The sequence below is a fragment of the Neovison vison genome, chromosome 8 (assembly GCF_020171115.1).
Source record: "Neovison vison isolate M4711 chromosome 8, ASM_NN_V1, whole genome shotgun sequence".
Lineage (NCBI taxonomy): Eukaryota > Metazoa > Chordata > Mammalia > Carnivora > Mustelidae > Neogale > Neogale vison.
Genome location: NC_058098.1, coordinates 135031621 through 135042172, shown reverse-complemented (window position 1 = coordinate 135042172; position 10552 = coordinate 135031621).

The following is a 10552-nucleotide window of genomic DNA, read 5'->3' as shown; positions in this document are numbered from 1 at the left end:
AGAGAGGTTAGTTAACTTGCCCACAGTCAGGCAAGTAGAAAGTCACGGTTTAAACCCAGAGAGTCCAGATACATTCACTGGAGCTTATTAACATAGCACAAAGTAGGCATCTTTCATATCAGCAAAACAGTCATTCCCAGAAGGCTGGAGTCCAGGGTTCCTTTCTTACGGCAGTGAGGCCCCAGCATCACGTCCCATCTCCACATGCAGAAACTATGTCCAGATTCATCCTTTATAAAGGGAGAGAGGTTATAGCCCAACAAAGGATTCCCAGTGGCAAGCACAATCCCATTTGTGGAAGCTCGCAGCACCCATGGGGTCTCTGGGCTGAAGGGACACTTGGTGCATTTGAGTGTTTCCTTAGCAGAACCAACTTCTCTATTTCATTGGGTGCTTCCTTGAGTCACTGTCAGGAACTCTTGGGACGTCCAATGCAAATCTAGAGAGTTCTTATTGGCATTGACCACAAGAAGTCTCCATTAACTTTGTTGGGAGGCAAGATGAGGGAGGAGGTTCTATGTACAACAGATGATCACTTTGTACCCACTTTTTAAAAACAAAACAAGTAAGACCTCAGCAACAACAAAATAACCTTAAGACTGAAGCACAGAGTTGAAATTCAGCACTCAACTCCTCTCTTCTGTTTTCTCTTGGAAATTTAAAAGAATGTGAACTGGCGGTGAGAATGGACCCCAGATTCCACCAGCCTTCCTGCCAAGCAAAGCAGAATAGAACGGACTTCCCAGGATCCAGCTTCTCCAGGGAGCTGGGGCACTCAGACTAAAGTGTGTACATTCCAAGAGATAGGAATGACTAATAAAGCCTCAAGGTCTCTCTCAAACTTTACTAGATATTTCTTTCTTTGGTATGCCTTTTGAAAAGAGATGGAACTACATTTATTTGAATTCTTTAGGTATAAAAATTGTTTTCTTTAAAGGTGGCCAATATATGCTAGACTTTATCCTTACCATGCCCCACCCTCCATGTGAATTCTTATTTCTCTCATGTAGCTTCCACTCTAGCACTGCAATGAAAAAATAATTTTAAATACTCTAAAATAATTTTAACAGTGTTGGAAGAACACATTTGGATTATTAAAGCAACTAGTTGAGCGATGAAGTCAAGTCTCCTCTCTTCCTGTCCTCCACCTCCATTTCCTTAATTACTAATATTTTAGTTTCTTTAGGTCATACTGGCTCAAACACAAAGTGTAAGCAACGTTAGTTCAAATTCTGTGTCATTAGATCCCAAAATGAATGTGAAACTTTTCTCTATTTTGGTTTCTTAACCTGAACTTAATTTTGAGAAAAAAATACTTGACTATCATTGCTCCTTTTCTCCCGTGGCATAGAATATGGCATACATTAGGTTCTTTTTTTCAGGCGATGTGCTCTGTGCTTTAATTTAATCTTCTTAAAGACAATATGGATAGATATTATCTCACTTTTGCAGGTAGGAAAAATAGACCTCAAGACTGAGAGTCCTATGTGAGAACACCCACCCAAGTAAATGTGAAAACCAGGTTTCAAATGCAGCCTAACTTACCTCAAAGTCTCTGATCCTTATGCTGCTACACACCACATACCTCTTAGATAATTTACCATATTATTTTGTAATGTTTACTTATTTGTTTTCCTGCCAGGGTTTTGGTGCCTTTATGCACCGAGAATTTAACTTATTCATGTGTGAATTCACAATGATGGGGTGTTTAGTGTCTGTTGTTTTCTGTCTTGAGGCAAACCAGGTGATCCATCAGATGAGATAGGAGAGGATTTTTGGAAAAGGGATCCGAGGGGGAGGTCAAAGAGAGGATGTAGAAGTTGAACCATGGTTCACATAAGAACTGGGAATGGCTCCAAAGAAAAGGAATTTCAAAAGAAATGAATTTATTTCTATCTCCTTAGAATTCCATTCCACTATATGAGCAATATTTGGAGAAAGGACAGAAGGAAGAAAGGAAAACAGAAAGCTGTGTTCGCCTAGATCTTCTTTGTTAGACAATGGAATAGCAGGACTGAGTACTTGATGTGGAGTCAGAGAGATGGGTTCAAAATCTGTGCTCTGACATTTATTAGCGTGGATAACACACTCAAAATGTCTAAAACTTCATTTCCCATCTGCAAAATGTGGTTGATGAGATCCATCTGAAAAACTGCAATGAAAATTAAATGAAATAATCACTGGGAACACGTATAGCATAGTGTTAGCCACATACTAAAAGTTCGGAATGTGTTTACATAGATGATCAAGAAAAGCCCTGCTCTCCCTAAATATTTTCCAGAAAAGACTATCATGCTGAGAACCGTGTGGCAGGCTGGTGAACGACAAGAAAGATTGGACCTTCTGTGTCCCCAGTGATCAAAAGTTGAATCGCCCTGGCAAAAGAATAATATGAAACAAATGTAGAAAAGAAAAATATTTTCTTAAGCTAACTCTCTTCTTAAGGTAGTGGGGGAGGGGTCTTTTAAATCCTTTTCCACTCACATCCAACCAAGTCTCCAGAGGGCTGGTGATTGGATGGGGACTTTACTAGAGTCAAATATGGAAAGATAAAAAAGATGAGCCCCAGTTCTCAAAGAAATTATGGTCTGGGGGCACCTGGGAGGCTCAGTCGGTTAAGCATCTGCCTTCGGCTCAGGTCATGATTTTTCAGGGTCTAGGGATCAAGTCCCGCATTGGGCTCCCTGCTCTGTGGGGAGTCTGCTTCTTCTTCTCCCTCTGCCTGCTGTTCCCCCTGCTTGTGCTCTTTCTCTCTCTGTCAGATAAATAAATAAAATCTAAAAAAAAAAAAAAAAGAAAAGAAATTATGGTCTGGTGAGTCATGCAAATATTAGTGGTGTTTTTTTACATCTGGGAGGGTACTGGACATACTCAATTTTGTGTTCAGATACCTAACGAGTTGTTGAGTTTCTTCACCCTTGTAGGTACTTCCACATTTATTGTACCTTTCAGTGTTCACTGAAATACAGCATACTATAATGTCTATCCACATATTTAGATGCCAAACATGGAACTCAGAGATTAGATAATGGTTTCCAGTTATAAAATTAAAGAGCAATTAGCCACTTTGAAAATTAAAAAAAAAAATTTTTTATATGTGAAGGGCCACAGAGAAGCATACATACCCACACATGATCTAGGACAGTATTACTACAATTATTCAGTTGATTTGAGGAAGTAAGTAAATGTTTACTAACCATTTTCTTTGGAAATCATAAAATGAAAGAAATAAGTAGACAAAAAACAATAGAAGGAAAGACAGAAAGAAAGAATAAGGATTAAAACTTTATAATAAACTGGAACTAGGGAATGAATTTTGACCTCAACAATAATAGTTTGCAAACTATTATTTTATATTAAGTAGTTTTTCATTTGAAATCATCCATTCTGATGTGACACCATGTTTAAATTGATTCCATATCCCTACCTTTCTTCATAAACCATAAATTCCTCACTTATGACATCTTTATTTTGATTCTTATTTCCAGTACATTTTTCAAGATCACAGATGTTCTGGTTTTTGAGATCTTTTATCATGAGGATCATTTCATTGTTGTTGTCTTTAGTACAGTGACTTTGCTGGCAATAGAAAAAAAAATTGGGTCATACAGATTTCCTTTCAAATCTCTGCAGAATTTTTTTTTAATGTATGCTGGTTTCTAATATTGCTGAAGCAATATCTGAATTGGAAGAATTTAATTTCCTTTTTTAGTAATCTCAGTCTAGAAAGTGACTCATGGTATGCTTCTTTATCCTTGAAGTTTATTAACTTGATCAAAATATGATTGAACTATTTGTTTTTTCCCTGCAATACCATGGATATTAGTATACTACAAATGGTATAGTAAAATCAACAATGTCTTACAAAAATAGAAACACCTATTTCTCACTCTCTGATCAGCCCACTGGTTTGTGGCTTTTCAACTGTGGGTCAGCTGAACGCTGCTGGCTTAGGCTCACCTCCCACCCCTGAACAGGACATGTGGCAGAGCCCTGGCTATAGGAACCTTGATACCTGGAGCATATCTTTCTTAGGAAGGAGGTCAGAAGTACAAAGTCATGACTGCCATGTGATGCCTCTTCAGACCTTGGTTTAGAAAAGCACCCATATTCCATGGGTCAGAGAAAGTCCTATAAGCAACCTGAAAGGAAATGAGATGGAGAAGTATGCTCAGAGTAGACACAGGAGTGGGTGGGGAGGATTTTGGTTTTCTTTTATTTCAAGTTTTATATATATATATATATATTTTTTTTTTTTTCCTGTTTCTGATTTCGTTTTTGATCTCTTTTAGATCTAATTGTTTTGCGTTTATTTATTTTTCCTTTCCTTTCTCTGCCATTTTCAAGACTGAAGCAAGTACAAAATAAATGATTGAATAGACAAATTTAAGAGTTAAAAATATCACCAAGTAGCAGGCAAATTTGTCACTGTTTTCCAGTGAAAGATTAAAAATGTTCAACTTAAAAATCCAAGGAGAGCAACTGAAAGTGTTTTACAAAGCTTCGGTAGTTGTTTTTAAGTTGTTGGTTACTAAATTCTTACAAATTAATAGGTTTAATATATAGCAATAATAATTATGTAGTAAATATGATGGGGGAAATGACCACAGTCACAGTAACATTGGAACATGACACAACTAGGTATTAGCTCAAATTAAAATACTTTCAGCCTGTATGAACAAAAAAGTAAACCTCCTCAGACAGATGTACAGAAAATCTAAATACATTATACTTGAAATCTCAAATTGGTAAAGTTCCTCTTTCTCTCTAACCTAATCTTCATCTTCAACCTAATGGAAATAAGAATTTTTTAATGAAATACAAATTTTCAATTTCCCTAGAAGAATACACTGATTAAAACATGTAACACACTGGGGTACCTGGGTGGCTCTCTTGGTTAAGCAACTGCCTTTGGCTCAGGTCATGATCCCAAGGTCCTGGGTTCCAGCCCCACAACAGGCTCCTTGCTCAGTGGGGAGCCTGTTTCTCCCTCTCCCTCTGCGGCTGCTTCTCCTGCTTGTTCTCACTCTCTCTCTGTGTCAAATAAATACATAAAATTCAAACAAACAAACAGAACACTTAACACATTTTTGGAAAAGTTAGAATAATGAGAGAAGAGACCCCACCAAATATTTAAACCTAATAGAACACCATTGTAATGAACAGATTCTGGTTGTTGACTGGGGAGTTCATCAACAACTCAATGAAACAGAGTAAGGAATCCTGAAATCTATGCCTGTGATGGGGCTGAGTGGGTCATCCAGGTGGTATACATGTCAATAATCAGTAAATGCCTACAGGACAGCTAACAGGCCTTGAGGAGGGTTTGGAGGAGGAACAGATGAACAGATGTTTGCTTTCAACTCATTGTAATATCTGTAATATATTCAAAATTCAATTAAGTTCATTAAAAAAATCAGAAACTCACTAGAATAAAATATTCATGAATATTTTTTGATGAATATTTTTATAATAGCGTTTGGAAGACATTTCTAAATTCTACCTCAAACGCAGAAAGTATAAAAACAAGTTTGGTAGTTTTGAGTATATTAAAATTTCAGACCTCTGAATAACAACAACAACAATAACAAAAAACCCCACTATAATTCAGGTTTAAGTAAAAAAAAAAAAAATTAAATACAGTTGGAACAAATGAAAACATCATGAGCATATCTGTTATAGAGTGATAAGAAAAAGGGAAATTAACACTGCAGTTAATATGGATGGAGGATTTCAATAGAAAATTCACAAAAGAAGAAAAAAATCAATGGCCACTAAACACACTGATGACATCCAAGGTCGTTAACATTTCAAAAACTCAATTAAAAGTTACTGCTTTTAAAAATCCTGTATCCCTTACCAATACTTCCATCTTGATCATACAATAGAAACTCTCTTAGGTTTTCCTTAACTGACTTGCCAGATTAGCTATTGCTCTTGGCATAGTCTACCAGGATGTTTCTCTTCTCTTCACCAGTCAGATTCATGCCTACCATTTAGCTATGTTTGTTCCCAGACTTGTTTATGCCACTTTACTTGCCATGTCAATTATTTAATTTGATTAAGTCCTTTTTAAACAAGTGAATGCAAAATAGAGAGCTTGTTGCCCTGAGTTTAAATGTTTTGGAGAGTCTCTGAAAGTGTGAATGAATTAAAACAACAACAACACAACAACATTGAATTAGACACAAGAAAGACAACTCTGGAAGTTTACACCAGATAGAAGGAAACAAAAACTCTTGAGGACTCTGCACAAAGATTGCTTCACAAGTGCTTTCAAGTTCCTGTACTCTGCAAGAAATTGAACTTGAAAATGGTAGAGGAGGAATTACAACTATCTTTTAGGCCAAAGGGAAAATAGGGATTGTCAACTAACAATGGGGAGAAAAAAAAATTTTTTTTTTAAGTCCATGAGCTACATCCAAAGAATTGTCCACTGCAAGTTTAACAGCAAGTACATGAAGCCTCAAATGTTGGGGAAAGATTTTTGGTATCTTTACATTTCATGCTAGGAATAATATTTTGATCCAATTAACCTATTCAAACATTTAGAAAGAGTTAGAGTCATTTTTTTTAGTAGAAAAATCTTGGTTGGAGAAAAACAAAAGACCAAAAATGACAATTAGATGAAATAGGTCTAAGTTACAAATTATCACTACCCAAATAATGGCATGTTAAGTAGAACAGGAAATACCAAGAAACCAAAATTCCGAAGAAAATTAACACATTCCCTGCAAAAATTCGTCTGGAATTCACCAATTGCCATTTCTCATTTGTAGCAAATGAAAGAATCCTGCCACTTTAAAAACAACCATTTATCATTGCTGGTTTAACTGCTGTTCACAAAAATCAACAAGGTAGGATTCTGAATTACTCCAAGGAAGCTTTTAATTTTGCCTCATGGATTTATACAATAAACTTACTTGAACGACTTCCTATCTCAACTGCGAACTAAAAAGGGAACAGGTAAAGGTCGGTCTCTGTAGTCCTAGATTGAAATGCTACTAAGAAAAGATTTTAGTGAAGTTTTGGAAAAAAAAAATTAGGAGAGATAAATATATTTTTTAAAGAATCATTTAAGGTTAGCAGCTCTGTTGATGTTCTTTATAATGTAGCAATAGTAGGGAATAAGTTTCTCAGGACATCTATTACTTATAATAGTCATCTGTGGTCTGAGACTGACTCTGTTGCAGAAAATCCTGAGCTATGAAACAAAATAAAAAACATAATTTTTTTGACTGACCTCAAACCAAATGAATGAGTTATTTATAATCTGTGTCTGCCTGTAGAATAGAAATTCCCAAAGGCAGGACTTTCTAGGTCTTTTTCACTCCATTGCTCAGATTGGTATTTGGTCCATTGCAGGTACACGGTAAATACTTATTGAACCAATGAGTAAAAAGATTGAGATATCTTATTTCTAAGGCCCTTCAGCAATATTATTCTACGCAATTATTATTGCATACTGGGATGACCATAGACTTTGGAATTGGAATATAGTTCCTACTCCACAACTTTCTTGCTGCGTGAGTTAGATTATTTTACCTACAGTTCTTATGTAAAATCAGTATGAGACCTTTTAGATTTGTTGGTCAAAATAACTGAAATAATATATAATTTACCTGGTCTACAGAAGGTTTTCAATAAGTGACAATGATGGTGATGATGATGATGATGCGTGGGGTGGGGGTATGGTGGTGGAGGAGGTCGTGGTTGTGGTATGGTGGTAGTAAAGGCTGTGTACAGATCTAAACTTTCACAGTGCCTTTGGAGAGTAGAATACATTTCCCGTCTCCAGACAGCACTCCCATGCTCAAAAAAGGCCACACTCTCAGAGAGGAAATTGCTCAGCCCAGAAACAGTTCTTCAGTGGGTCACATTGCAGAAGCACTGCTTTGGCGAGTCTAACAAAGGGGCCATTATTCTCATCCACAGACAACGCCAAGAAGGTGCTGGGTGGTCTAGAATACAGGAGACAGATAATGTAATGACTCCATTCATCAAAAAGTCGAGCATGCACACCAGCTGCCCTCCAGCTGGAAAGTGAAGCTCCTCTCCGTTCTGAGGATAATTTACTTCTGCTGGGGAGACTCTATGATACCCTTCACCTTAAGGGACCAACAAAATTCCAACAGTATCATGTAACATTGTGCTGACACAGCAATGGGACTCAAAGGAAAGCAAAATAAAACAAAGGGGGGAAGCAGTTACCCTTGAGTTTAGAAAAAAACAAAGTAACAAATAATTGTAATTTCTTCTGTAAATTTGCTGTATTTTCACCTTAGAGATACTTTAGATTCTCGAGATGGTCATCGTCTCTTTTGTCTTTGGCCATTAGGAAATCTAATTTCAAATTTTGGTCTGCATCTAATCACAGGACAAGAGATGATGCCATGCATTTCTGTGTGGAGTAATTCTATACTTTTTAGCTATTTTCTCCTCCAAATTTTAATCCAGCCCATGATCCACAATTATTAATTTCATCTTCATATATTTTTGAGATTATCTCATATCTTCTCCTCTGATATGTCTCATATCAGAAAACAAAATGAGATCATGATTTAAAGCCTATGTAGTAAAATCTATAGGTGCTTCTCTCAAGCATAAAAAGTGACAGAGTTTTTATTATATTTTTTCCTGTGATTTTAAAAGCCTAGATTCAGAGCTACATACTAAAGACCACAAAGCTGAAAATCAAATCTGCTTGATGTCAAAACTGGTATACAAGATCACCAGTCATCAGCAACTTTCCTCTGATATCACACATTTGTTCAACATTTTCTAAATCTCAATTGATGCTAACCATTTTGTAGGAAAATTATCTCATTTAATCTCCCCAACAACACTGTAAGTGGGTTCTATCCTTATTTGCACATTCAGGTGATGGTCCTATGTTTTAAGGATATTAAGTAATTTACCAAATTCCTATAGTTAGAAATCGATGAATCCAGAATTTGAACCAGGATCTGTCTGAGGACAGAGTCCCAGTCTTGAACCATTGATTCCATCAAAATCCCCATATTTCTACCTAAATGTGATTTGTCTTTTACCGACAGGTAAAGCCCGGTATCTCACAGCATAATCAGACTCCAGGTAAAAATCCATCTGGAGTCTGTGAGGTTGTCTGAGCCAGCTGATGTTAGTTTGTTGATTTGGAAGCAAGCTTTGCCTTCTTCTAAAAGAGCATGTGTTAACTCACACTGAAAAACACAAAGCAGTTCAGGAATTGGGTGTTGCAGTCCCCAGAGTAAAATGAAAACTACAATAGAACATGAAGAAGCAGTGTCATGGAAATAATGAAGGCTTTTTGGCATGGTTTTCTTGCAAGGAGGAAATTATTCATGAGAGAGAACAGGGGAGGGGGAAGAGGCAAAGTTCCACTCTTGGAAAGCACAGAGGATGATCATGACCTGCAGGGGTGGGCAAGTTAAGTGCAAAAGATCCTGTGTTTTATAGAAGAAAACTCTGGATATAACTTTTAGGGTACATGAACTATGTTTACATCCAACTATTTTGCAAGGAGTACATTCTTTCCTGCTCTTAACATTTTACTCATTAATCTAGAAAGACTCCCCGTGCTCCAACATGAAAATCACCATGTTTTTTTGGGAGAAATTCAATCTCCAGGAAAGGAATCATCTGTTTTAGTTCCATTTTCCATAAAAAAATTGATTTATCTGACCACTATTTTTGCCACAGCACAGCCAGGTTTATAAATAAACTCATAATAAGTCATTAAAGTCTTATTATTTCCAATCCCTTCCTGTGGGATGTCTTCTCTAACCACCAGCCCACAGGAATGATGCTGTCCCGGGTGCCATCTGGACCTTCTTTGTGTGTCTGCCGCAGCTATCTTGAGGACCTGTCACCACCTTATGAGTGTGTCCAGGCTTGCATCATTTCCATTCTCCTATTTGATCCATTATACCTCCAAAAATCCCTGGTGCTGACCACAGGAAACAAGTTACTTAATCCCATTGTACTTCATTCCAACAGCAAACATTCAATAAACCAAAATCTATGGTGCTTGCCACCCTTCCTAAGTGAAAGAGTCATACTGAAGAAAACAGATGCCTATTTACTTGGAAAACATTTCAAGTTGAAGAAACTGAAAGTGAGATCATAAAATGGAGGAAAGAAGTTTTGCTTGCAAAATGGCAGACTTGACCAAGACATCCAGCAAGGGAAATGGGGTCATTTCATGAAGCAAAAGTCCCAAAGTGAGGTGGACCAATGTGTTGTATATTTTAGGGTAATGGTCAGGTCACAGTTGATGGGGGAGGCAAGAAGAGGGAGGGAGGCAGGGGGAGAGAGAAGAAGAGGGAGAGAGAGAGGAATGATCCCAGAGGAACTCAGAAGAGCTCAGTTTCCTGAGTGGTTAGAAAAGGAGGATGCGTAATGTGTATTTTTTAATGTTCACCAGAATGCTCTCTGCCAACCAGCCTATGTTATAAAAATACCTATTTATCCATCCAACAAACTGATAATACCAGCACTCTTGAAGATTTGGCTGCCATCATTTTGCTCACCTTATAGATTTTCTAGACATCAA